This window comes from Papaver somniferum, chromosome 11, assembly GCF_003573695.1.
Source record: "Papaver somniferum cultivar HN1 chromosome 11, ASM357369v1, whole genome shotgun sequence".
Classification (NCBI taxonomy): Eukaryota; Viridiplantae; Streptophyta; class Magnoliopsida; order Ranunculales; family Papaveraceae; genus Papaver; species Papaver somniferum.
This window is the reverse complement of record NC_039368.1, coordinates 121,260,376-121,285,269: the sequence shown is the minus strand read 5'-3', so window position 1 is coordinate 121,285,269 and position 24,894 is coordinate 121,260,376. Positions and strand designations below refer to the sequence as shown.

General features: G+C 37.6%; 1 long non-coding RNA gene across 2 annotated transcripts; it reads right to left on the bottom strand.

The window, feature by feature from the left end:
* Positions 1–4,930: 4,930 nt before the first annotated feature.
* LOC113320701 lies at positions 4,931–7,916 on the bottom strand. 2 transcript variants are annotated; one of them, XR_003346251.1, is made up of 3 exons: positions 7,159–7,916; positions 5,820–6,256; positions 4,931–5,651 (listed from the first exon to the last, which is right to left on the bottom strand). It is a non-coding gene; the product is annotated as an uncharacterized LOC113320701 (long non-coding RNA). The 2 variants fall into 2 exon arrangements; XR_003346250.1 differs by having other exon boundaries at positions 5,820–7,916.
* Positions 7,917–24,894: the final 16,978 nt, after the last annotated feature.

The following is a 24,894-nucleotide window of genomic DNA, read 5'->3' as shown; positions in this document are numbered from 1 at the left end:
TCATTCCATCTCCTATGGAGATAGTGTTACATACGCACCAACAAGACGTATTTTTACCAAAGAATAATCAACAAAGATAGTCACCATAGGGTTTGTGAACATGAGCTATTTTATCGGCTTCCTATTGAAAGAATAATGCCCATTACCTCCATTAAGGAGGGGAGACGGTGGTGACAACGAAATATCATTGAGTTGGTGTACTAGGTTCGAAGAAAGATTTCAATTGTGGGAGGTATTGCAGTTGTCAAGGCATTTCCCTTGTATACTAATGACTTCAGATGAGGATGACTATGAGCAAATGTGGTGTGAAGGTTAACGATAATATGAAACAATGTTTTTTGAAGGATGGTGATTAAAATGATATGTATTTTGAACCTATGTATTTTGAATCACTCATTGTATGATTACAATGTTTTTTGAAGGGTGGATAAATGAACAATCTAGTTTACTCTTATTATACGTTTACAAAAAAAAAAGTTATTTAGTGATAGTTACGGCTAGGTTATATGCTGACACGACCAAGACGTAATGACCATAAATCAGTTTTTCCCAGAATTACGGCTGAAACACCTATCTGTAGTTCGTCTTACGTCTAGAAATCTTCCCCGTAAAAACAAGTAAAACAGCTTTTCCCAGAATTACGACTGACACATCTAGCCGTAACTTAATTTACGACTATTAAGCTACCCATAACCTTATTTACGGCTAGATTTGCTATCCGTATTTCTGGGTACTATCAGATTGACGGCTGGTAAACCTGGCCGTAAGTATTAGTTACGGCTGTTAATCCTGTCCGTAACTCTCCATGGTTTGTCATTATAAAATTTGACCTCGTTATATTTTAACAAGAATCTGATAAATTAAAACACTAGCATCTATTAGTTGAAGGTAAATTAATATCACATTACTTAAAACAAACGAAATCCACCCAAATTCATAACCTAGAACATACTAAAAGTAAATCTTGCATAATGAAAAGCTGAAATGACTTGAACAAGTACATAAACCACTCATCCACTACGACTAAAATTCTTGGGAATATCCTCAGAAGATGATGATGAAGAACTGGGAGGAGTTTGGGAACCACTCATTCAATGATCCTCGTCGTTAGTATATAGATCATCCTTCGTTGGATTATGTAACTCCTGAAGCTTGAGAAGCAGTGTTTTTTGTTGGTCGCAATCCAAATATAAAACCTCCTCAATGTTACGGGTCAGGCCCCTGACAATCCACTTAGCTCGCTTGACCTATTTTCACATCCTTCAATCAATAGTTGTACATAATTTGAGAAACGTATACAAAAAAAAAAAAGAACCATATACATAGCATACCTACCATCATCATAGCAATATCACACATTGATAGTCCCTGAGGTTCTTTCTCGTTTTTAGGGTTCCTAAAAATGTGAAAAACATATCAGCAAATAGGAACAATTCAATTAAATTGATACAATTACGGTTAGGAAACTACAAAAACCTATCTGTAACAACAGTCTCGGCTTGGAAACATGCGGACGACCAATCCGTTTGACAAAATATCGGCTGGGAATTGTGATCTATCTAACCATAAAAATAGTATCGGCTAGGAAACAAAAAAAAAGCGGTTAGGAAAACACGGTTACGGTCAGGAAAATCCCAGCCGAAACGCGTATCACCCAAAAAATTCGACAGACACGGGACAATTTACGGTTGGGAAAGTCCCATCCGTATAACATACCTCGCGGTTGGGATCTCGAATTTTCCCAACCGCTTGCAATATTAACGGCTGAGAGTTCTTGAAGTTCCAACCATTATTCATAAATTACGGCTATGACGATATGATATCCTAGCCATTTTCTTCTCAGAAACCCATTTCTAAAAACCCTAAAATCATTAATCGAACCTATTTTTCCAATCTAACGGTAAAATAACTGATGGGTTTTTCGACTCATACCTGGTAGGAGCCATTTGTGGAGGATTCGCAGGTGTTTGAACAGATTGGTTCACCACATCTCCATTAAAAGGAACATCAATAACTTTCCATGTTTCAGAATCAGGGTTCAATCGACCGGATCTTGTCACTCTTGCTCTTGTTGCCATCTTTAGAGTCGAATTGAAAATCGAATCACTTTCAGCTGCTTCAATAATCAATGGGGAAGAGAGGGAGATATTATTAGGTTTTTGAGAGTGTTTTTGAGAAGATGAAGAAGAAGACAAAAAAAGAATGGATTTTGATGTTTGGTTTTGATTTAAGATTAGGTTTTGATTTTAAAACTGATTTATTAATAAAGGGTGAATCTGACTTTTCAATCACTTAAACCTCCCCCTATCCATTATTTGGCGAGAAAATTTTTGATGGGGGCGTTTTCTTAAAGGGGCATGGGGGACAAATAGTATGTTGACACGTGCATCTAATATTAATGAATTTTGTTTTCAAAAATATAAAAGAAGTGTAATTTTGGAGAGAAAAATTGTTTTCTTAATTGGTGTTGGTATTTTTAGAAACAGAATTCATTAATATCATGTGCACGTGTCAACATACTATTTGTCCCCCATACCCCCTTCGAAAACGCTCCCATCAAATATTTTCTCATTATTTGGCAACCCAAAGCATTTTTTTTTTTTGATACTGAATACGAGGCTTTTATTAATAAATAGGATGAATTACAGGAGTTTTATCTTTCTCAATCGCAGCTGAGATAAAACTTGATCAATTGTGCATCCAGATTCTTGAAATTTTAAAAACCCTAACATGCCTAGCCATTATATCAGCTGGCTTATTACAACTAGCTACCCAAAGCACTTTAGGCCCCCAAAATACTATTTGGGTTAAGCCCCAATAATAGGCTTCATTGAAAATGCTATTCCTATTCGACGTGCAAGAATATTTGATGTGAAAGACTAATGTAGTAGCGGAAGTGCATATCAATATATCATGCTAGTTGATGCTTGGTGGGGGTGCCTGCCTTAGTTAGGCAACGTAATGGGGCTCACAAGCAAGCAACAGCTAAAGAAAGAGAAGAGAAGAGAAGAGAAGAGAAAGAGAAGAGACATGGTAGGTGATGAAAAGAATGTCCTTTTGGACTAAAATCATGACATGATTAATTATGATGATGATATACTTATTTATCCATCATCTATCTATGACAAATAGACCATTGAGTCATGCATCCTTGACAAGAAAGACAAAGGGTTGGTTGCCCCTAACCTTACTCCAAAACAAGGTGCGTGCCGTGTTTTGTGGGAGTGTGTTGTGTTCTTCCTTTATAGAAAAAATGGGTTTTTAATTAGGTAGTCGTTACGACCTAATTCTAATCAAATTTGTTTAATGCTGGTAATAAAAATAAGGATACAGAATTTCAAATATTTGTTAAATAAGGTAAGGTCCGTTATTTATGATTGATGATATCTATAGGTTCTCCATTGAATTTGTCAGTATATTACACCACCACCACGTCTGTATTACAAGTACAACAACGTATTGATTCAAGCATTTACTCTGATTTTTTTTTGTAAGTATAAAGAGTGGTTGGCGTACATTCGTCACGGCACGTAGGAGTGTCAACGGATCGCAAACTTGACAACATGTCGTAATATCTACTGCAATCAGCCGCAAAGCCAGAATTGAAAGCAGGAAAAAGTCACCTGGACTGGAGCATCTAGAAAGAAAGGAATGAAATGCTCAGCTATTAGTCAAGGTCTTCCTCTCTTTTTCCTTATTTCTTGTGATCGGTAAAGAGTTTGGGGGTGTGAGTTTAGAATTCAGGTAACTGGTATCATCATCCAAATGATCTTACTACCATACTTGAGTGACTTCGGCTAAGGTCATTTTGTTTGTTAGGATGTTCGTGAGGAGGCTTCTTTCTATTTTCTCTAGTTAGTTGTTCATGCTTGATTTCGCAACCAAGTATGATGACCAAATTTCCACCTCGCATGTTCGAGGCCCAGAGTGCTTAGAGTCTCCGAGGGTGAAAAGGCAACACTGAATTCCATATGAATGTGACATGCACAGTACTTGGTGAGCAGTTACGAAATAAAACAGCAAGGACGGACAGACAGAATAGATAGGAGAAAATGAAGCTTAAATTACACGCAATGATTTTTAGTATTAATTAAGATTAAGATGGTGGTGTGGTGTTATGTTAATGATTATCACATCTTAATTGAATTTCTAAGCAAAATCCACTTTCTCTTCTCTAATTTTCCCCTTTATGTCATCTATCAATCGGGCCCAAATGTCATAAGTAGGTTCTTGATTTTGAGTTTAAGGCTTTTCAAAGTCGTTTTTATGGTTGTACTCCAAAGAAAAACAGCCAACAAATGCATCTAGAAATTGCTGTTGCAGGGCCATAAAGTGCTAAGAGGAAGTGAGAGGACATTCAACATTAAAAAGGAAAGTAGACCATCGTTCAGGTATATATTTTGTACCCGGAAACTAGAAAGTAACAAATTTGCAGCTTCTAGTAATATCAGGGGTGAGCATAAAAACCGTAATCGCGGATTTGACCCGTATCCGTCCGTAAAATTGCGGATTTCACCCAGACCGCAAGATGTATGGGTCGGACACGGGTGGAATTCTCAAATCCGCACGCGTTGCGGTTGCGGTTGTCTTTTAAAAACCGCGGATTACCCGCACCGTTGGGTAGTAAAGTAAAACTAGTAAACCCATAACTCAAATTGAAAAATTTAAGATATATTTCTTGCTCTTGAAAACTTATGATTCATCATTAGTCGTAGTTGAAAAATCAACTTTTTAGATTTGTTATTTGGAAGGAACACCGAGTGAAGAAATTATAATTAGATTTCCGAGATAAACTGATTAGACAAAGTTTGCTGGAGCTGACCAAAACTTCAAACCTTGAATCAAGCAGAATATTAATTAGGAATATAACTAAAACGACTGACGAACACTTAATATAACATCATATATACAACTAACAAATGTATCCGAGTTAACTGAAACTAGACTCTCCACGTAAGCCTACATCTGTTTGATATTCTTAATGTATTCATACCCTTTCTTCTCTTCCAAGTGGATTTTCACAGCATCAATACTCCCATCTCTAAATAAACAACGGTCCTTGTTGTTGATCTCTGATAGGATTTTCAGATAATACAGCTTTCCTTATGAAAAAGATGGAATGCTCATCGCGACAGTCGGTTCTGAACACTTTAGACCAACTCTCTCTCACTCCATAATCTTTCATCTCCCATATCTCAAAACTAGCATTAGGAACACTACATGGCAAACAAAGGCAACCACTCAACACATCGACAAACTTACACTTGAAATTGTCCATATGTTGAGGTTGTGGTACTTCTTCGAATACCCCGTCTTCCGTATCCAAAGAAATTAAAACTCGTGGTGGTCGATATTCGTTCGTCGGAGCTACTAACCAATGGGCAGCACCATTTAGAAACACCCCATGCTCTTCTCCATAATCTTCATATTATAAGGAAAGTGCGAATTATATGTTTTCCTTGAATCTGAAACATCCTTATATGGGAACACGTCCATTGACACAAATTAAATTGGGTATCTGCACGGTTAGCTACAGCTCAAGCTCGTAATGTTTCGCCAGTGCCAGGTGGTCCATAGCAGAGAACACCCTTACGGGGATCAATTCCCAGCTTGACCAATTTCTCAGGATGAAGCATGGGCAGTTCAACAACCTGAAGAAAATTTTACAAACAGAATGAACACCTCATGATATACAAGCATAGATTTGTCTCCGAAATTCACAAGTACTAAAAGTCTGCTTCAACAGTACATTTGCTTTGCCCGGACCGAGACATCTCAAACACTTGAAAGTTGAAAAAGAAACACAGTAATAAATATACCTCTCGCATCTTCTCAATATGCTCTTTACATACACCAACATCAGCACAGGTTACAACCAAGCTTTTCTTCGACAGTCGTCATGGTAACACTTGGATCGATCACTGGGGGTAAGGGGTCTGAATCTGGTCTACGTATTGGCCAGTTGTGTTGGAGGTGTAGCCGGATATGATTAGGAATTAATGATATCATAACATTTCTTCATAAAACATTCTCCCCAAACAACAAATAGCATGGGAAAATAAACATATAATATGTTTCAGACGATCATATAAAATAGATTGGGTACTCTACAAAAAAAAAATTATTGGGTACCATACTAAGAAGGTACTATAAAATAAATTGGGTAAGATGTTTTATAGCCATATAAATTAAAATGGTTATTCTATCCAGATGGTCATACAAATTAAATTGGGTATCTGCACGGTTCTCCAATGATCTGCGTGCATAGATTCAAAAAGTATATTAGTGATGAGAGGAATTGAACATAACAAACTACACTGGCAGACTTAGAATCACCCAAATTTTGCAAATTTGATATGACGTTAAGATCCAAAAGTATTAAGTCTCTTCAAACATAATGCAGAAGAACAAACTAACCAAACATGTAACTTCATAGACCTTAGAAAAGAAAGTTCAAAAACTAAGAAAATCAAACTGGGAATTATAAGGAATTGCTCTCAATATAGTTCTTCCAACTACGGTAAAGTGTTTGCTGATATTAGACTCTACCACATCAAACAACCTAAGTAAGTACACCTGTCTTTCAAAAAGGAAAATAAGAACTTCAATGGTGATAACAACAATATGACAGTTTTGTTTAAAAGATTGTGGAGTATAATCTTGCAACCTGCAACTTATTTTCTAGAGATGATAGTCGCAGTAAAGATATCATGATTATTCAGCTTTACACTATCTCAGTAATTTTATATATACTTTACCGAAGATTCTTAACTTCGGAATACTAGGATGCATGCGGTGCAGTACTGAATTGTGGAAATTAAAAAAATGCATCCTTATATACCCAACCATGGGTGCACTAAGTCCAGCCAAAGTGTAACATATTCAGCAGTTTTAGAGAAGTATCACACTTCTGGAAGTCTATTCTACCTCTAACTATCCATCAAAATCAGTTCTAGACTACGTCGACCCGAGAACTTCCGTAAGTCGATTTATCAAGAATATTTTTCAACAGTTTACACCTTCTCTGTTCTTTTTTCATTCCGAACAGGATTTTAGGCACCATTTGACATGTTTTTACCTTGAACTCATGCAGTGTTTAAATAAAGACATATCTATAGGAAAGAAAACACAGGAACAGTGGTGCTAGTGTAAACTTACCTTTCTTTATTTTTTGTTGTTGTTTTCATTCCTTAAGAATTAGTTTCAGACCATTATATGGGTCTAGGCTTCTAGCGCATCCAAAGTGCACATTTTTCATCAAAACATACACTCGATGAGCTCACAATTCTTTTCATCAAAACATACACCTGATGATTTCACAATTTTTTGAAAATAACGTATATATATTCAAATGTGCAGAAAAATTATTCTCTCTTATGAAAACCCATTACTCTAAAACCTTAAATCCACAAAAGTCATCTGACAAAAACTCTTTAAAATCCCAAAACTGAACTCAAATACAATTACTTCCTTGAGACATTTTATCAAACAGTAAATGAGCAATAATGTTTTCTTTTCTTTTAACAGAAAAGTTCATAATTTTGATGAAGAGAAGAAGTCACAAAACAATCATAATTGATTAAGAGAAGAAGTCACAAAACGTGACAGAAGACATACAAATCCCAAAGAAAGAAAGAAAACAGAAAAGCAAGACAATTGGGGAGCTGAGAAGATTAATTATAGTTTTAGTCTTAAATTTTTCTAACCTAATCAAGTAAATTACGGAATTGGAAAAAAGTTAAGTGCTTTGAATTTTCTGTGTACATACGGAAATGAATTTGGCACGATGAAAGTGAGTAATGATAAGAATTGCGGAAGAATAATTGAGGAAGAAACCCAATACTGGCTTCAGATTTTCCTTTCGGTGGCATACGGGTTACGGACATAGAAGAAAAGGTTAGTCCTTCAATTTTTAAAGTGGTCAGGCAAGAGTATGAATATTTACGTTAGAATCCTATTAGTGGGGCTTAAAAAGGCTTGGCTTTTTGGGGTTATATAGGGTCATGAATAGTGAAAGTGAACACCTCGTATTCAAATATTTGAATAATGATTAATATGACCCTATATGATTTGAGATAATAAACGTGATTAGGGGTGCACATACCCTATCCATACCCGCCAATCCTATCCTACCCGCCAATTTTTTTAACCGTATCCTACCCTATCCACTATTTGGCGGGTAGGGTGACGGGTAAAGATTTTCTTAACCGCCAGTAAACGGGTAGGGTGGCGGGTATAGGTCATATCCTACCCACCCTACCTAGGAGTGCACATACCCTACTCCTACCCGCCAACCCTACCCTACCCGCCAGTTTTTTAACTGTATCCTACCCTATCCATTATTTGGCGGGTAGGGTGGCGGGTAAAGATTTTCTTAACCGTCAGTAAACGGGTAGGGTGGCGGATATAGACCATATCCTACCCACCCTACCCGCTGTGCAGCCCTAAACGTGATTAAAATGACTAATTATGATTAGCTAATTAATCAACACTAATTCATTTCTTTAAGTTAAGTGTTGATGATGAAAATCAAAACAAAAAAAATCAGAGGGAAGAGAAGAAGAAGAAGAACAGAGAAAAAAATGGGGAAAAAAAATGAAAATCAGTGATTGAAGCAAAAACTTTTGATGTAGGTGAACCTTCATCTTCGAAATATGATAACATATTAACACCCGTCAACAACGATCAGTTTGTTGCTGATTTTTCAGAAAATCATGAAATTTTTTCTCAAACTCAAAATAACCCTTATGAACCTTACTATGATTTCGAAGGACCAACCCAAGAAGAAGAAAAAAATCGAAGAATTGCTCAAGATTACCAGGTATATCTCTATTCTAACTCCTATTTCAGTTTTTAAGCTCAGAGTTCCAAGAAGCTTCGATTTTTTCCTTCCGAAAACCCTAGGGTCCCAGCCGTCAGGTCCAATCACGGTTGTGAACCCATGAACTCCTGACCGTTATCCTGTTTTACGGCTCACAATTAATGAACTCCCAGCCGTTATCAAAATGTTACGGATGGAGCGATGAATACTCCTTGCCCTAACTGTAAAATTACGGCCAGGTTTTTTCTACGTGCATGGGAAGCATTTAATACTGTCGGCGGCGGTTAGGTTTCCTTTACAAAAATATTAAATGCTATTTAATGTCGTCGGTGCCGGTTGGGTTACCCGGCCGTAACTCGTTTTACGGCTCGTTTTCTAGGCCGTAAGCTGACTCATCCAGTTACAGGACAACTTACGACCCAGAATTCTTGGACGTAAATAAGTTACGGCCCGGAATATCATTTTTCGACCTAGCCGTATACGATTTGACGACTGGAATATCCCTGGTAAACCCAGCCGTGTAGCTTATTACAACTGAATATTTACTTTTCGACCCAGCCGTTTCTGTGTGTTTTAAAAAATATTTTTGGACATATGTCATTCTATTATAGATTGTGCCGTACATTCCAGTGGAAGATCAAGAGGTGGTTATTGAAGAGCAATAGGAGGTTATGGAAGATCAACCCCAACCCGTGCAAGTTTTCGAGGACACAAGTGCTCACTATGCAAACAACTATGAGTGTAAAGATAAGGAAGATGCAAAGAAGTGGGCTCGATCACAAGGGTAGAAAAAGATGTGCATCATAGTCCAGAATAAACAAGTTACAGCTACCACCTTTCTAATGGTTTACGAGTGTAGTGGAAAGTATGAGAGTCATTGGAAAAATGGTAGTGAGTATAAACCAAAAACAATAAGGAAGAAGGGACGTTATAATACGAAGAAATGCGGATGCCCTTTTAAGCTTCAATTTAAATATGACGATGATAAGAAAGTGTGGTTTATGGTGAAAGTCGTCTCGGGTTATCATAATCATCCAATTACAGAGAGTTTGATCAACCATCCTTATGCGGAAAGGCTCAACCCCTTAGAAGGGAAGTTAGTACATGTGTTGAGTAAAAGAAGAACACGACCTATTGATATTCTTAGTAGTGTGAAGGTGTTAAACCCTCAAAACTCATCCTCATTGACAACTATCTATAACAAAAGAGAAAATTTAGAAAAAAGTCATGGGAAGAGAGAGTGCTTATGCGACAATTATTGTTTTTTTTTTGAGGAGGAAAAGTACTCTACCGCCTATGAAACGAATGAAGAAAAGGAAGTGGAATATCTTTTCATCGCCAATACGGAATGTGTACAATTGGCAAGATGCTTTCATCGAATTCTCTTTATGGATTGCACGTATAAAACTAACAAGTACAACATACCGATATTGAACTTTGTTGGACAAACATCTACCAAGTCGACATTTACCGCTGCGTTTTGTTTCTTGAAAGACAAGACGAAGGAAAGTTATATATGGGCATTTCAAAAGGTGAAGTTATTCTATCAAGAAAGTTATACTTCACAGGTGTTGATTATGGATAAGGAGCAAGCATTGATGTGGGCCATACCACGTGTTTTCCCATACGCGCGTCATCATCTTTGCACGTTTCATCAATGGAACAATGTGCAAACTAATTGCAAGAGGGTTATATGGCCAACAAAGAAGACCGAGATGGAGAGGATTAAAAATCTACCATTGGAGAAACAACAAGAAGAGAAATATAAGTTTGAGATCAATGACAAAATAACCGAGGTGCTTTGGGCGGATTTTCAAGTTGATTGGGAACAACTAATATGGTTGCTCACAGAACCATTATATTTCCTAAGAGAGCGTTTTGTAATGGAAAAATGGTCAACCTATCCGGATGTTATAACATATTTGATGAACGAGTTATTGAATCCCCACAAAGAAAAGTTTGTTAGTGCATGGGTAAACCGTTATAGACACTATGACAATCAAGCCACAAACACGGTGGAGTCGCTTCACTATCGGTTCAAAAGTAAGCTAAATGGTTGTTACGATGGATTAGTTGTTATTTTTGAAGCTATGGTCGAGTATTTCAAGCGTGATCTCGATAGAATTAAAGGGGATTTTGGAAAGAGCCGATCTAGAACGGTTGTCGACTACCGGGATATCCCTTGGCTCCGGGGAATAAGTTTATATGTTTCTCAATGGGAAATCCTAAAAATTACAACGGAAGTGGAGGATTGGGAGGAACACAATTTTCCACCGGGAATGAGATGTAATTGTCTCATTAAGTCGGCTTTGGGGCTCCCATGTAGGCTTGCGGTAGCAAATTATCCCACAAGGATGATTCCGATCGAAGATCTAGATCCATTTTGGAAACAACTAACATTTAAAGATCCATTACCAAATAAAGGTCTTGGGGACGTGTTTTGCGACACATAGGTACACAAGGAAATTTTTGAGAAGTATGTTTCTTAACTACCGGCGCAAAGACAACTTTAGTTGTATGAATTGCGGAAATTCAACCGTCCATTCACTGGAGAAGATATTTTAGAACCTAACAAGGGGCAGGGCAAGGGTAGGCCTTCGACCAAAATAATAAAAAAACAGGAAAGGGAAGAAGCTGAGAGAAAGGTTCAAGAGGGTCCACAATTGACTCCTTCAATGCGAAGACATCTTTCGGGTTTTGAGAAGTTGAACGACTTGTACAAACTTAAACGAAAGTAAATGGAAAAAGACGGACCAATCCGATCTAGTGAAATGAAGGTAAAAGTCCGCAAAAAGAATGTGGTTGTTGCATCCCAAGAAAGTTCAAAAAGAAAAGTTGATAGTAGAGTCAAAATTAAAGACCCGGTTGTTCCCAACAAGGTTTAACAACAAAAGAAGCTAGTAATGTCCAAAGAAAAGTTGGTGGTGCGGTTGGTATTAAGCAATTAGCGAGAAGTCGAGGTAATGATGTCAAAGAAAAAGCACTGATGGTCGAAGCATCGCAAATCACCCCACAAAGAGTTGTTAGTAACCTTGATGGTGAGAAAGAGATGGTTTTTTTGGATGTAGGTCCGATGAAATCACCCCGTATATATGAGGAAGGTAATTATATCCGACCTACTTACACGATATAAAAAAATTACATGCACTTTTTACCACATTTTATTCATGAGTACGTCAAGTCCACCGACGATGTTGAGGGCGACAGAAATTGTGGTTACCATGTGCTCGTAGATCAACTTGGACCTTTTGAGGAGGAAAAATAATGGGGTGACGACCAAGAATCAAAACACTAGTATCCATTCATTCAAGGTTAAGTCTTCATAATGAAAAGTAAGTCTGAAAAGTAAATCACCCAAATCCATAACCTAAAACATGTTAAAAGTAAGTCTGCATAATGAAAAGCTGTAATGACTTAAACAATACATAAAACAATCATCAACTACGACCAACAATCGAAGGAACGTCCTCAGAAGATGATGCAGAACTGTCGGGAGTTTGGGAATCACTCATCCAATCATCCTCATCGTTAGTATAGAGATCATCCATCGTTGGATTATGTAACTCCTGAAGCCTGAGAAGCAGTGTTCTTTGTTGGTCGCAATCCAAATATAAAACCTACTCAATGTTGCGGATCAGTCCCCTGGCAATCCACTTAGCTCTCTTGACCTATTTTCACATCATTCAATTAATAGTGGCACATAATTTGAGAAACGTATACAATGAAAAAGAATCATATACTTAACCTACGCACCATCATCGGAGCAATATCACACATTGGTAGTTCCTGGGGTTCTTTCTCCTTTTCAGGGTTCCTAAAAATGATGAAAAACATATCAGAAGATAGGACCAATTCACACGGAGTGATACAATTACGGTTAGGAAATAACAGACAACCCATCCGTTCTACAAATTATCGGTTGGGAAAAGTGAGACATCTTAACCGTAAACATAGTCTCGGCTAAGAAACATGCAGACGACCTAACCGTAAACATCATATCGGCTGGAAAATATAAATAACGGTTAGGAAAATTTAATTACGGTGAGGAAACACCCAGCCGAAACACCCATCACTCAATTTTACTCTGCAAACACAGGATGACTTACGGCTGGGAAAGTCCCATCCGAAAAGTTATTTCACGGTTGGGATCTCAAATTTTCTTAACCGCATGAGACATTAATGGATGGGAGTTCTTGATGTCCAAACCGTTAGGTATACATTACGGCCAGGTGATAGACGCATTTATGTGTCTATTTTGATCTTAATTATGTGTATAGTTAGTGCTCGCTTTTATACTTATTTGATTATTTTATGTTTTTGTAGGTGTTTTTGGAGAAATAAGCTTTTGCGCGAAAACTGGCTCAAAAAAGTGGTATTTGCGCTCGTGGGAGGAAATCACTAAAGACACCCTTTATTTGGATAAGGGGCACTCAATTACTAAGGGACACCTACTTGTTATTTACACCCAGTACACTCTAAGTGTTAAAAGCACCCAGCAGCAGGATAAGGGGCGTTATCTTCTACATTTGAATTTTTTCTTTTTGGCGGGAAACTCGTTGCAGCATCGTGTTGGAGCAAGACAGTGCGATAGATATTCACGGGAATTGATAAACTTGGATTGATAATGAGTATTGGCGACAAACCAGCGAAGGTAAGAGAGTTTGTATCAGCACAGAAGACGTGTGAGAAGATTAACATTCGCTCTCAAAGAAAACAAAGAAGGGATATATTCTCGGGTTTATTGGCTTTGCTTTTGGAATGTACGTGGAAACATTGTCGAGTATGTTGATGATTTGGGAAGATACGTGAATGATTGAGAGAGCATATGGACGCATAGGATCATATCCTATATTCACTAATGAGAGTTTTAATCAAAACAGGGAAGAAAAGTCGTGACCTTTTTGGAAAAGAAAACTAGAGATTTAATCGGTTTTTTTGGTTGCTGTGTATATAAATAGGATGCTGGGACCGAAACAGGAGGGGACGAAACCTTAGGAGAAGTTTAGAACACCACAGAGCTCCAGAGATCGAGTTGCAGGAAATCGTTTCTTCTGGTGCACAAGGAAGAACACGAAGAACAAAGGGCCATTGAAGACAGTCGTTTCTGGGGTCTTAAAATCAGCGACAAAGCAACAATATTTACAACAGTTTTCTGTAACAGTTCCATTGTAACAGCTGTTTTGTAACTCCGATACACTGTTGCAAATAGTCTGTGTTATTACTTTTCACTCTTTTAATCATCTTTTGAGCAACAAACACATATTTTGAGACCATGATTAATATGAGGAGCTAAACCCCATTGCTGAGGCGATAGAGGAAGCTATTTTTCCAACAAAAAGTGATATATTCTATTTTATCTTTCTATTTGTCATAATTATATGATTATTTGCCTTGAACTATTATTGAATATGTTTAGTTTTAAGACTTTTGATGCTTCATACTTGGTATTTACAATTACTACTTTTGAAAATCTACTTGTTGCAATATTTTAGAATCAAATTAAACGAGAAAATTGCATAAATATAAGTATTGGTTTAATCACTTTGAACTTGGAAAATAGTGGAATCTTAGCCTCGGTGTTTCTTTTAATATTGATATCATCTTTGTTTGAGTTTGCTATAATTTTTATTGTGTTTTCTATTTAAGTCTAAAAAAAAAATCCTTCACAAGTCTGAGAAACGACACTCTTTTTACCACTATCTACAAATCACATCACCAGGATGATATGATATCCCAGCTGTAAATGCTTCAGAAAACATTTTTTAAAACCCTAAAACCATCAATGAAACCTATTTTTTCAATCTAATGGTAAAATAACTGGTGGGTTTTTCGATTCTTACCTAGTAGGAATTATTTGTGGAAGATTCGCAGGTGTTTGAGAATATTGGTTTACCACATCTCCACTAAAAGGAACATCAATAACTTGCCCAGTTTCAGAATCAGGGTTCAATCGGCCGGATCTTGTCACTCTTAATCTTGCTGCCATCTTGAGAATCAACTTTAGAATCGATTCACGTTGAGATGCTTCAGAAATCAGTGGAGAAGAGGGAGAGATATTGTTAGGTTTTGGAGAGTGTTTTTGAGAAGAAGAGGAGAGAAAATGAAAATGAAAGGGTTTTGATTTTTGGGGCTTGAATTAGGGATAGGTTTTGATTATATAAGATTTGTTTTTAAAATTGATTTATTAGGGAAGGGTAAATCTGACTTTTCAATCACTTGAGATCTCCCCTGTCCATTTTTTGGCTACACATAGCATTTTAAGCCCCAGAAACTCACCCCCTACAGCCCCAATAATAGGATTCTTATATTAACTATTATTTTTAGTTAAGGAGGGCGGATCCAATTGTTTTCACATAATCTTACATTTTGGACGCCATTTTTTTAAATAAAACTCAAAAGGTGAAGGATTTGGATCTAATATTTTAAAGACATGTTCATTTTATAATACTTCAAATACCTGCAAAAAATGAGCACATTCCGAAACCTATGACTACACCATCTGTTACTTTGAAAATAAGCCATTAACTACCAATTTTCAACGTTGAAATTATGTTTAGTAGATGGTGTATTTAGGAATGCGCTCATTTTTCGTAGGTATATAGATCACAGTAAGAGGAATATATACCCAGAATATTTGCTTTATATCCGTTATCATTTAGGTTTTGTTAAAAAAAAATAACATCCAACATGTGAGATAATGTGAAAATAATAGTGTGAGTGGATCCTCCTCTTAGTCGACGTAGTCTAGAAATGATTGGGTTGACTAGAACCTGTGCTGCATAATAAAGGAAAACTCAAACATATGGATTTCTAAGAGGATCTCTTATTTATATCAGCATTCTACGAATAAAGAATCATTCTTCGACCAAAACCGTATAAACCTAAAATAGCACAAAAACAACTCACAACATAAAATTTATAAATCAAAAATCAAAAACGCTATATGATCAGCTGGATAATAACAAAAACTGACATGGAGGAGAGAAGCAATTTTTTTTGTCCAGCCACCGTTCAAAGAAAAACTGAGAACAAATTTTGTGAATAAGTAAATCAGTTCATGAATCTAATCAACAAACAAAACTTTCATAGACAGAGGAACAAATAAAGTAAAACATCTAAAATAATTGTCTTCGGACCACCCTAATATAATAATAATTTTTTTTAAAATTTTATTTTGAAGAATTGTGGTTTGATACAAAGTACCTATGATGCACAATCATGGACTAAAATGATAGAAGTTACTAGATGATGAACCATTGGAAATCTTACAGACATTAATACTGTATTAGACACAATGCATGACGTAAAAAGTAGGAAAAAACTCACCCTATCATGTCAAATTCCACATCATCTTTGTTGTTATTCAGCTGTTAAACAACTGTTCATGTAGCAAGGTTGCTTAAAATTGGATTTTCTTTTTGTTCTAATGTGATTTAAATCTTATAATGGTAAGTGCTATATCGTATTTCTAAAATGGGAAAGACATTTAATAATATGAACTTTCTGAAAACATGGGGGTACCAAAATACATCACCAACTTTTTTTTAGGCAACCTGTATGGACTAAACTCAAATACAATTATGAGAGTTCAACTTAATGAATCTCAATCAAGGAATAATATTCAAATTTTATGTTTCCTTCTCTCACAATCAGAATGTTATAGAGACAAGTTTGCAAACCTGATTATACGTGAGAATACTTGGACGATTCCAAAGATCGATATCCAAGAATTAATCAAGTTGTATCCAACAATTGCGAATGACTTATCTACTTGAATTTATTTCAACGTACAACCTGTGATATTTGGATTATAGAGATATAATGCGGAAAAGAAATAACACAAACACCGAAAATTTTGTTAATGAGTGTTGATGGTAGATTTTTAATGAAGGCTAAAATCATCAAATCATAACTTTTGCATATTTTTGACCAACTTCAGACACGTATGTGAAGTTTATATTTCAGAATTCAAGCATGAAAGCCCATGCCATGATAACCTCTGGCTGAGTGGAATGCCTCTCAGAGCATACATGAATGTGCGATTATTAAAGTCTCTCAGCTGAACTTTCGATATTTCGTATATTTCATCAATATTGAGCAATTTCAGTAACCACTTCTGTATAGAATCAAAATGATTGGACGGCTCCTAGATGTATTTACCATTAGTATAGAGCAATAACGTCTTCAGGATGTCGCAATGTTCCCTGACTTTACGGAATAAACATCCAGAACAAGTATGACGCTTCAACTAGCTCATACCTTGATTTTCGAATAATTACAATGCTCCTAGACAGATTTCCTGCTAGTATAGAGCCATCAATTAATTATTTCTAGTCGCAATATTCATCAATTTAATTCCTAGAAAATATTATGCGTTCATTATAATATTTTGTTACTTCAATTCACGGTTTTTCCCAGCAGTTTTCCATGGGTTAGTAATAAATATTCAACGCACGGGCATCTAGGCCACCACCGAGTAAGCCCCGAGAAAATGGTGCGAGTGTACTTAACAATAATGCACATACGAGCATTCAAATACATGGACGAATGAGGAAGCCTATGCAAAATAGGGAAGAAAAATAATAAAGAGGTGCCTAGGGGACCGTGCCCACCGTTGGGCCGGTCATGCCGCCGTGGCGGGTCCCACGCCTCTGCCTTTTATTTTATCTCATTTTGTTATTTTTCCTAATCTCATGAAAATTCCTTCATTCGAGCAAAACTCATAGTTTCTTCATATTTCCTCAAATGATGAAAAATCATTGTTGTAAAATAGGAAAGAGCACGGGACTGGGTATACTAGCCGGCCGACCATGCCTTAGCCGTGGACGGTCCCACACCTCTCAATTATTTATTTTATTATTTTTATTTCTTCCTTCACTCATGAAAATCCTTCGTATGAGCAAAAACCTTGGTTTTTCCATATTTTCTCAAATATTGCTCAAACTACCAAAAACTAAAAAGTCAAATGGTCACACGACTATCCGGAATTCTCATTGGAAAGTACTAAAATATCATTATTTTAATATTCTCAAAATATTGATCGCTCGAGAAAAGTACTACTTGCTCATTCAAGAAAATTGAGAGTTTCAGTCAAGATCAAACTCTTCTGAAAATCCAAAATATTGCTCGAACGCGCATCGGAAAATATCAAAACTCTCAGAATTGAGCCACCAGCAACATGGTAACACGGGCATGCTACCTTGACCGACCAAGAGGATCCAGTCCCACACATCTTCGTAAGTTAATCTTCTACAATTCATATTAGGTTCAAACTCTTTCCAAACAACTGGATCGAGCGACCATCAGTTGGTCCCACGACCACCAAGGTCCGGTCCCATACCCCATGGTCGATCCCTCATCTCTCCGCATAATTAGGTTTTTTTTATTTAATACTCATACGAGCACTATTCTAAAAAATGATTAAACCATCATTTAATCATCCTTTCACCAACTAGTCTGCAAAGGACTTTGGTTTTGCTCATTCGAGCATCTGGGATCTATATGATCATCCCATGTAGCTGGTCCCTCTCACTCATTGATTTATTTTCAGTAAATCGTCAATTGATCAGAAATTGATCAAAATTAGGGTGTCGGACCAAATGATCTGCAAAGCATAATTCTGAACAGTTTCAAACGCCAATATTTTATGTTGATCCCGCAATCAACATTATAATTAATTATATTCGGTCCAGATGCCAATATTTTAAATTAATATTTTTATTTGGTCATGTTACCAATGAACATCAAACGTGCAATATTTTCTCAAACTAAAAATATTGATTCAACTATCAATATTTAATAATTCCTTAAACGAGCAATACTTACTCGGGCTATCAATATTGACTCAATTATAGATATTCAATAATTCATCAGTCGAGCAATATTTTCCCAGACTATCAATATTCATCATGTTGATTCAACTATCAACATTCATTCGAGAACTATACATATGTCTCAATAGACATGCTCAATCCATGAATCATCTAGCATTCGTCAATCATTCTCGACTCAGCAATATTAAGACACGTAGTCTAATCAAGTCAATATCTGACTAATTAAATACACGTCTTCCTTGCAGACTCCACAATCATAAGACATCCATCATGTCACATGGGGATATATTTACTAGGGTTTTGGTCTGGCGGCCCACAGTTTATGTGTTCATCCACGATGAGAAATGTGAGTAAGTCGTGCAAGCGGTTGAGGAAGCTAGCGAAGTAGTTGGTGGATGATAAACCAAGTCTCCGCACGACATGGAACTGGTGGAACCAAGATTTTCACTTTCCCACTCTTTCACTCGAGCAACTGTCACACTTACTAGAAATCAATGTGTCTACATTCTGGCAATATAAATAAGTCTTTGAATTCATGACTGAAGGGACAATCTCAGATATACGGGAATTATCACAAGAATTCTCATCTGAACAATCAGTCTCAGTAGAGCAGAATTCAAACTTATTCGAACTCAACAGTTCATCAATTTTAATAAACCCACAAAAAATCTCACATATCACTTCTCAGCTTCCCTCCTATAGATCGACCACCATCCCTTCTTTGTGACCGAATTTACTCTGGTATGTCCATTCTCTTGTTTTAGGCCGGAGTCCTACAGATTGATCACTCGAACTCAAAGCACTCCCGTGCGGTGCATCTGTTTGCAAAAGGTTAAGGCAATTTTCTCGTTTGAGGAACCGACCCCCGTCTCACCACTTTTCCTCAAAAACCTGTAAATCTTTTTCTCCCATCAACAGATTGGCGACCACAATGGGAGATCAATCTCTCGGTTGCAAATCAAACCCCCACAAAGATGGTCGGTCGTAGGTCAGATTTAACTTTTAATCACAATCTTCCAAATAGTAATGTTCCGTCTTCCACTCTGTCTGATGGCACAGTCAATGGAGAAGTCCCAACCTTCATAGAGTTGGCACGGGCACAAGAAGTCCACATGAGGAACATGAACCTGATGAAAGAGACGATAAACAACATACATAATCCTTGTAAGGCTAACATCGGATTTAAGTGGTGCCTCTTCCCTAGAATATTCGACATTGAGACCGACTCCTCAACCGATGATATTCCTCATGTCGACAGTATCACTACTTATGAGAAACCGATGGATCCAGCAGCTGTGTGCCTCATCGAAAGTTTGTGCGAACTCCTTCATTTCTCCAGAAATCAACGTGCGGACACGTCTGTTGCACTCAATCAAATATCATCTAATGTGCAACTAACTTCTTTGTCTCAAGCGGTTGAGGAAGTATTTATGGTGTCTGATCTTTCTATCAACAACATCACTTTCACTGAAGAAGACCGAATGGCGGAGGAAGGACATAACCGAGCCCTGTTTGCAACTTCTTTTATCAAGTACTCTGAATTCAAAAGATCTCTTGTTGATACAGGGGCTTCAACCAATGTTATTTCCCTCAAAACTCTCAGAGCAGCCAAGGTCCCGCAAATCAAGATCGTTCACCATCCCATCTTGATGACAGGTTTCGAAGGAAGCCAAAGCTACACGTACGGCTACATATATGTAGATCTAAAAGTAGGGCCTATTCAGTTGATGGAGAAGTTTTATATGATCGAGAAAGAACCTGATTATCATATGATACTTGGACGACCATGGATTCATGATAACACAATTGTCCCTTCAACATATCACCAACGCATGAAAGCTATGCTCAACAACAAAATTGTTCGTATTGCAGCTTCATCATCTCCTTATGCTCCGATTTATGATGCTGAATTCCTCGAACCATGAGAAAGCATCCCTGAACCACCACGCATGATCTACAGTTTCCCACTCCTAACAAATCACCAGCCTTGACAAAGGATATCGGATCTTCCAGACTACATGATAATCCGCTCAAGCGTTATCAAGCCCAAGCATCGACTCATAGTCATGCCAAGAAGGTACCCAACTTTGTAACCAACTATGATGCGGAATGAAAGATTATCTATCTCCGACGCAAATATTAACAATTAACAGGGGAGATTGATGAAAAGTATCCCCTCCCTGAAGAGTCATGTCGCAATGGACAATCGTCTGAAGAAGAAATCCAGGATGCTACCCGACAACTACAAGATGGTACTGACTGCACCACTGATAATCTTGAGACAATCAACACCGGAACAGAGAAAGATCTAAGACCCATCTTAATCAGTTATGCACTGTCATCACAGGAATGAGCACGATTTATAATCATGTTAAAGGAGTATCAAGATATTTTTCTTAGATGTACAAGGAAATGCCCGGTCTAGATGATAAATTAGTCGCTCATCACCTCTACATAACTCCCGGCTCAAAACCTGTCAAGAAACTATCCAGGCAGTTCAGACATGATGTTGAGGAACAAATAAAGGTTGAAGTCCAGAAGCTACTGGTAGCAGGAATCATCAAACCCATTCAACATCCAACTGGGCTGGAAAACGTTGTCCCGGTCAAGAGAAAGAATGGTGAAATCCGATGTTGTATGGATTTCAGGAACCTGAAAATGTTTCCCGAAGGATGATTTTCCCTTAGCAAATATTTATATGCTTGTTTATGCAACTAGTGGTCACGGCATGTTCTCATTTATGGATGGTTACGGCGGATACAACCACATCAAGATGTACAAGCATGATTCTAACAAGACTGCATTCCAGACTCATATTGGGAACTTTCACTACACCGTGATGCCTTTTGGATTGAAGAATGCAGGTGCTAATTATCAACGAGCCATGACTGCGATATTCCATGATATGATGCATAAGTAAGTAGAGGGTTATGTCGATGGCGTAGTGGTGAAATAGAAGACTCGAACATCCCACCTAGACCTTCTTAGACAAGTTTTAGAAAGATGCAGGGAATACAAGTTAAAGATGAATCCTCTGAAGTGTGCTTTTGGTGTTTCCTCTATAAAATTCCTAGGATTCCAAGTCACTGCAGAAGGGATCAAATTGACCCAGACAAGACGAAGGATATTACCACCATGCTTCCTTCGCGCACTGTGAAAGAGCTTCAGATCTTTATGGGCAAGGTAAGTTAAATCCGACGTTTCATTCCTAGGTTAGCTCAACTCATTGCTTCGCTCACTCTTATGTTGAAAAAGGGAGCAAGTTTTACATGGACGACTATCCAACAAGAGGCATTCCAAAAAATAAAGAAGATACTATTATCACATGATGTTATGAAATCTCCAGTGCAAGGACGACCGTGAATACTCTACATGGCTCCAATGATGTTGTTGTCGGAGTCCTTCTCGCTCAAGAGGACGAAAAAATCATCGAAATTCCGATCTATTACTTCAGTAGTACAATGGAAGATGTTGAACTCTGATAACCAAAGGCTGAAAGAGCATGTTTAGCATTAGTTCATGCTATCCAGAAATTCAGGCATTATCTGTTGTTAAACAGAGTCGTGCTCGTTGCTAAAGCTAATCCTATAAAATTCTTACTATCAAAATCTGCTTTGATGGGGAGACCTACAAAGTGGATACTTCATATGTCATAGATTGACATAGCGTGTGTCCAATATAAAGCAATCAAAGGACAAGCAGTTGCAGACTTACTTGCTGCCTTTCCAGGGGAAGACATCACAATGCTGCATGAATATGTGCCCGGAGAGTTCCAAGAAATCTCGATCATTCAAGAAGTAATATGGCTACTGTACTTTGATGGATCCGCCACTCCTAGCAATGATACTGGTGGAGCGGGCATTGTATTAGTGTCTCTGTCCAGTGAAGTCGTCTCACATTCATTCAGGTTGGATTTCCACTACACCAACAATTCAGCAGAATATGAAGCCTTTTTGTTAGGATTATCTCTGGAAAAACAAGCAGGAGCAATGCTCCTGGAAATAAGAGGAGACTCAAATCTATTAGTCAATCAAATGAATGGAGTGTACTCTCTCAAATAAGTAACACTTGCTCAACAACTATTGACTCATTTTGTTGAGGCAACGATCGTCCATACTGGTCGAACCAACAACATGTATGCTGACTGTTTATCAACACTCACTTCTAAACTACAATTTGAAGGATCAGAGAAAACTATCACTGTGCAAAGACGTTCTCTGTCACCCAATTAGCTCACTCAAGTTGAAGATGCTCAAACGATCAACTGGCGCGCACCTATCGTCCATGAGTTGAGCAGTTCTCTTCCAGAAGGGAAAATCATCCTCAAAGAGTTAAAAAACTTTTTTCTGCTTCACGGAGCATTGTATTATCGGAACCCTGATGGATCTCTATAATGATGCTTTGGAGACGAAGAAGCGCGCGAGAAATTCGAACGCATACACGAGGAAATATGTGGAAAAACATTGGTGGTGACACTTTACAGAAGACTCTAAAGGCTTGGATACTACTGGCCTTCCCTGGAGACTCAGTCGAGGATGCTACAAAAATCTTACCCCAATTGTCAAAAGCCTCCTCATTTTTTAGAAGCTCTGATAATCCACCATACTGGAGACTGGAGAGAATTACATCAAATACCTTCGTGACAATGACCTGCCATCAGAAAAAAGAGAAGCAGTCAAACTTACTCAAAAAGCTAAGAGGTTCATCTTTCTTGATGAGATCTTATACCGTAAGAGCTTTGGAGGAAACCTTCTGAGATGCTTGGACGGGCAAGAAATTTCCACGATCCTGAAAAAAATGCACAAAGGAGAGCATCAAGGAAAGAAGAAACTATTTCTCCAGATTCATGAGAAATATTATTAGCCGACCATGGAAGACGATGCAGCTGCTTATGTTCAGAAATTTCACCAATGCCAATTCCATGGTAATCTCATTTCACATCGCTTGTATCCCTTACATTATGTGAGCAGTCCATGGCCCTTCTACAGCTGGGGAATGCACATCATCGGTAAAATTAAACCATAATCGTCGAAGCAACATGAGTACATTATCATAGCAATTGAATACTTCACCAAGTGGGTTGAAGCCATTCATATTCAAAGCACCACTGGAATCACGACCGACTTCATCAATGAATACATCATCTATAGATTAGGAGTCCCTAAACATCTCATCACAGATAACGGAACTCATTTTTCTAACAAGCACGTGAAAGAATTGCTCGAAGAATATGGTATTAAACAGAGTTTCTCCACTCCTTACTATCCCCAAGGAAGCAGACAAGCGGAGAGCACCAATAAGACTTTGATCTGTATTCTCATTCAAACGGTTCATGACAACCCTCGAACGTGGCATGAACAACTATCTATGGATTTGTGGGCCTATCAAACCGCACCAAGAAGATCAATCGGAACTTCATCATGCTCTCTCATTTATGGTGCTGATGTTTTTCTCCCAGTCAAGATTAAAATTCCTTCAGCAATGATTGCTATGGCCAGTGGAGTACAATCGAATGAAACTGAAGTGTCCAACTCAAGGATTGCTGAACTGGACATGCTCGAATCAAAAAGAGCTAAAGAGGAGAAATACGTGGATCCTTATAAATAAAGGATCTCCAGAGCGTACAACAAAATGGTAAGACCTCGAACATTCCAAGTAGTAGATATGGTATTGAAAACATCAAAGAACATTCATCAAGACATGCCTGCTCCCAAGTTTTCTCCAAATTTGGAAAGACCATATGTAGTCACTAAGGTAGTCTACATTGGATATTACAAAATCCTAGCGGTTAATGGAGGAGTGAAAGGACATATAATCAACAGAAAATGGCTCAAAGCATATTATGCCTGATCAACAGAAAAAAATTACTTTTCATCAGTCAAGCATATTCAAAATATAATTTTTATTCCTCTAAAGACCGTGCAAAATGCTTATTTGTTCATTCAAGAGAAAAAATCTCAAACACATTTCATCAATCAAACAAAAATTTCCTTCATTGATGCCATGATCAACTATTCTACCTTACTCAAAAGAAAAATCCTAGACCTATTCAAGCAACAACCACAACACTACACCATTTTTTCCGATTCGAAACGGTTATTGAGCGTTACGAATCGAGGTTGTAACTGTTCAGGACCGTTACGAAAAGGGGTGCTACAAATTTTTTGTAACGGCCCAGCAACCGTTACGATTTTTTTTGTAACGGCTATTGTATAGCGAAGAGCCGTTACTACGTGGCAC